The following is a 5,626-nucleotide window of genomic DNA, read 5'->3' as shown; positions in this document are numbered from 1 at the left end:
ATTGTATGATCTGTATCCAAACAGCTTAAAAATGAAGCTGTGAAATTTTTTTATAGTTACAGAATTTTGTATTTTATTTAGACTAAAATCATAGAATAAAAATTTCATGAATTTTTTTAACTATGCATCCAAGGCCTCAATGTGTCAGTCTCGATGACTCATCACTGCTCTCTTTTTATTAGATGGTTAGTGAGCCTGTTGTCAAGGACTTAAAATTTTTCACCCACCTGTCCCTTCGCGATAATCCCTAAACTTAAAGGGAGCGTTGATTTGGAGGTTTTGCTAGACAGAAGCATATGTAGAAAATTTTTTTTTTTTTTTTGAAATAGGTAGCATGCTATTTTTTTTGTTTATTTTATTTAGAAATAAATTTAGCTAGAAATGTGAATCAATTAGAATTTGAATTTGGAACCTCGGATACCAATCATCAAGCCTTTTGCCACTTGCACTAGAGACAGTCGGTATCTGTAGAAGCTGAACGTAGTCCATTGGGAGTTCGTAGTTGTTTGTTTTGGCTTATGATTTCACATCCTGGGACGACCCTCAAGTAATACAACTCAAATTTCTCCGGAAGTTTCTCTCTCGTATACTGCGAGAAGAAATAGACTTGCTCATTTTGCGAAAGAAAGCGAGCTGCAGCGCGGACTTTTGCAAGCAAAAACCGTAAGTTACTGTCAATTGTCACTACTATGCTAACCATTCAAAGAAGAATCCTCTAACAATAACTGACCGTCCCTATAACAAGTGACAAAGGGCTTTGTCGTTGGTACCTGAAGTTCCAAATTCGAATCATAGTTGATTCACATTTCTAGCTAAGTTAATTTCTAAATAAAATAAACGAAGCGAGTAGCATGCTACTTATCTCTCAAAAAAAAAAAAAATCCTCTAACAATAGTAGATGAACCTACTGATACTACTATTCACCATTAGGGGTGGAAACGAGCCGAGCTCGAGCGAGCTTACCTCAAGTCAAGCTTGGCTTGAAATTAATTTCGAGCCTAAATTTAGGCTCAAGCTCAGCTTGAAATTAATTTGAGCTGAGCTCGAGCGAGCCTAACTTCGAGTTGAGCGAGCTCGAGCCCTAAACGAGCCGCTTGAAATTCTTAATATCATGCAATCTATAGTTTAATTTTTATAAAACATTATCTAAAATTCGATACAAAAAATATCTAATAGTTCAACATACAAAATGAATGCATGAATACAATATTATAATATTAAAAAAAATTAGGAAAAGCGACTCTGTGAGCGAGTGAAAAAAAGAGAGAGAGAGGGAGCAATTAGAGTAGGATTTTGCTGGTTTGGTTTTGTGGGCCCAATAATCTAAATTCTATATACATATAATTAAAATACATAATATATATTATTTTATATAATTAAAATATATATTATATATAATTATATATAGAGAGAGTTCAACCACTGTACTCTTATTAGTATAGACTTCTTTATATTCATAAGTTTTCGATCGTTAGATTTATACTTTTGACTATTTCTATCTATAAATCATACTATTCATCCACCCATTCAAGCCTAGGGATCACTATCATCTTAATTGTACATCCAACGGCTGAAAATTTATGAGTATAAAGAGGTCTATACTCATAAGAGTATAATAGCCCTAGCCTCTATATATATAGAATTAAGCTACTATACTATTAATAGTACTAACCGCTTGCTATTAGGTTTTCGACCCTTGTATGAAAGGATGTGTAGTCAGGATGATAGTAGCCTACTAGGGTTGAGGAGGTGGCTAGTTGAATAGTATGATCTAACAGATGAAAATAGCCAAAGGGGTAGATCTAACGGCAGAAAACTCGATAGCACCAAACACTTGGTACTATTGATAGTACAGTAGCCGGACTTTATATATATAGATCAATCTAATGGCAGAAAACTTGATAGCACAAAACGATTGGTACTATAGATAGTAGAATAGCCGAACTATATATATAAAGAGAGATATAGAGTCCGGCTACTATATTATCGATAGTACCAAATGCTTAGTACTATCGAATTTTGTGCCGTTAGATCTACTCCTTTGACCATTTCTACTCTTTCCCCACTTCTCTTCCTCCTACTCTACCAGTGTACCCGAAGTTCTTGAATCACCCGAAGGCCTTACTTTAGAGTTAGGCCCGATCTTCTGGCCTTAGTTTAACTTCCGATTACCCGGTAAGGATAAGGTCAGACCTTATCCTTAGGGTTTGGCTAAGTACGCTTGGTTTATTTTAATTGGCCTAAACCAGTTTGGCTAAGGGTAAGGTATGGGTTTTATCTACTTGGTTTGTTTGGGATTACCATTCAATAAAGGCATTCCAGAGTAATAATGGCTAAAATGATTGTAATTACCATTCAATAAAGACGTTCCAGAGTAATAAATCAATCGACTCGTCAGTTGTTAGTCGGACTCGAAAGAACCTACCACTTATCCCGACCGTTTACTCGCTCGGCCGAGCACAAGCTGAGCGCAAGCCGAACTATAAGTCGAGCAAGCTCGAGCCGAGCTTAATTAAAGTTCGGCTCGAACTCGGATTTAAATCTGAACTTTAATTAAAGTTCGGCTCGAACTAATATATATATATCTCTCTCTCTCTCTCTCTCTCTCTCTCTCTCTCTCTCTCTCTCTCAACCTGTCTCGATGATAATAATCGTTTAGGATAATAACGATAGTCAAAAAATCAGAAACCTAGTTGAGAAAAATAATAAAGATTGGTAACCTAATTTATGATATTGGGTCACCCTTGGTGAGTTGGGATCCCCCTGGTAAGTTGAGATTGGCTGATTATAGTAGGACTAGGATGTTAAAAAGTAGGTTCCCAATTTTTGAACTATCGTTTTTTTTACAAAATGATAATTATCATAAGGTCGGATTAAGATATATATATATATATATATATATATAATCAGATGATATAATAATTATCATGGCTGATGAACGATAATCCAAAAGCCGATAACCTACTTCCCTACACGCCAATCCTACTATCACTAGGAAATCCTAACTCAACCACCAATCAACTTATCATACTAGATAGTACACCNAAACTTGATAGCACAAAACGATTGGTACTATAGATAGTAGAATAGCCGAACTATATATATAAAGAGAGATATAGAGTCCGGCTACTATATTATCGATAGTACCAAATGCTTAGTACTATCGAATTTTGTGCCGTTAGATCTACTCCTTTGACCATTTCCACATGATAGATCATACTATTCAACTAACCACCAACTCAATCCTAAAGGATCACTATCATCCTAACCGCACATCCCTTCATCCAATAGCCGAAAACCTAATAGCAAGTAGTCGGTACTATTAATAATATAGTAGACTAATATATATATATATATATATATATATAGAATTAGGCTGGAATACTATTAATAGTAAAACATTTTTTTTGCTATCAAGTTTTTAACCCTTGGATGAAAAATTGTAGGATCAGGATGATATTAGTCGGTTAGAGTTGAATGGTCCCCCTAGGGTTGAGTGGTTCCCACTGGGTTATAGTATTTAATCCAATGGTTAGAAATAATAAAAAGAGTTGATCCAAAGACTAAAAAACTGATAGCAATAATAGGATTTGCTAATAATAGTAGCTCTGTCCAACTCTCTCTCTCTCTCTCTCTCTCTCTCTCTCTCTCTCTCTCTCTCTATATATATATAATCAAGCTCGGCTTGAAATTAATTTCAAGTCTAAATTTAGGCTCAAGCTCGGCTTGAAATTAATTCGAGCCGAGCTCGAACGAGCTGAATATCAAGCCGAACGCGAGTCGAACACGAGCCGGCTCGCTCATTTGCCAGCCCTATTCACCATCCAAGAAAGCTCAGGCTGATTGTTGACTGCTCAGCTAACTAAATAATGAGACCTTGCAGAAATAACTTACCATTAATGTTAGTAAAATCGGTAATAATGAGACCTTACGGAAATAACTTACCATTAGGGTTTGTTTGGTTCATCTATTTTGGGTATGGAATGGGAATCGGTTTGACCAAATCCGGTTAATTTTATTTGGTTCGCATGAATCGGTTTGGGATTCCTATTCCAGACTGGAATAGGAATGGCCCATTAGCCTTCAATTTGATTCCGGTCTTCTAGCCCGGATTGAGATTTCATTCCGGAAGCCCACTAAGTTCTTGAAGCCCATGTGACCATCTCATCCTCCTTCTCTTCACCCCTTTCTCATCAAAAAAAAAAAAAAAAAATCTATTCTCTCTCAAAACCCTATTCCTAACCCACATTAATAAAAAATTTTAAAAATAAATTTGATATTTTTTTTGAAAAACTTATTAGAGAATAGTATTATATTTTTCATAAATTTTAAATAATATAAATTTATATTTGAAAGTAAAATTAGCATTATAGTATCATATAATTTTTTTAGTTTATACGAACCAAACAATGAAATGTGAATAACTCATTCCAATTTTCAATCCACAAATAAACCAAACGTCTTGGGAGATTGGGCCATTCCAATTACCATTCTAATTCATTCCCATTCCATTACACATTACAATTCCACCATTGAACCAAACAAGCCCTTAATGTTTGAAAAATCGGTTGAACTGGTCCGTTGAACTGGCTGGACAATGGAAATAAACCAATGCTCAAGACAGTCCGAGTCAACTCGTAGAATTGTAAGACTTTGAAAGGTGCTGTCAAACTGATCGAACAATACTAATAGAACAGGTTTGAAAAATCAATATCGCATTACTCCCGTTTTTGTTTAAATATTAGCTCACTCTTATTCCACCAGTTTTTAATAAAATAGAATCATATTATTTATTGCTTTGTAATATGTACAATTGAATCGATATTTTATAATTTATGATGTCATATTGGGATCGCCGGTTCCTTAGTAAAACACTAACACTAGTCGAACCAGCGAACCTTGAAGCAGTAACTTCTTTCGTTAATCGTAGGAAATGATTTATTTCAAAATATTGCTTACGATCGTTAAAGAAGGAGACACAAAATGAAATGAAAGAAACAGACCGTAGAATATTCAAAACCTCGCGGATACGCGCCTTCGTCCGTCTCATCTGTCTCTACAAGGTAGAAATTAATCCTAATCAACGATTAGAAAACCACATTTTCCTTATCCTTAGTTAGTTAATTCGGAATTAATACGTGAATTATTCGTGAATTTTTGAATATACGAACTAAACGGTCCATTCCCGTATTTTTTCGAAAAGTTCGGAAAAAAACGCGTCATCTTCCCCAAAAATAATTATTCGCGAATTATTCGCGATTCATGAATAATTCACCCAAAAAAACGGTGCTTGCGGTCGCGGATTTGCAGCCGAAGGTCGCGTCGTCGCCGCTCCTGTCGCCGAACTCGTCCGGGTCGTCGTCGTCATCCCGGCAGATCCGGCCTCATCGTCGACCTCCTCCGCCGCCATGGTCGGCGCCGGGAGCAAGAGCTGTGGTGGCAGCGGCGGCAAATCCGCTCGAGGCCGTCCGCAGAAAAGAGGAAGTGGAAGTGTGGAACAGTGTAAATGTCGGAGCTTTTTGGAGACATACACCATGCGCGGTCCACGAGGCCACTTCGGCCTCGTGGACCGCATGAGAGGGAGGTCCACGGTGGACCTCCCTCTCATTATATATATATATATATA

Source organism: Ananas comosus, linkage group 14, assembly GCF_001540865.1.
Source record: "Ananas comosus cultivar F153 linkage group 14, ASM154086v1, whole genome shotgun sequence".
NCBI classification, from domain to species: Eukaryota; Viridiplantae; Streptophyta; class Magnoliopsida; order Poales; family Bromeliaceae; genus Ananas; species Ananas comosus.
This window is presented reverse-complemented; position numbering follows the sequence as displayed.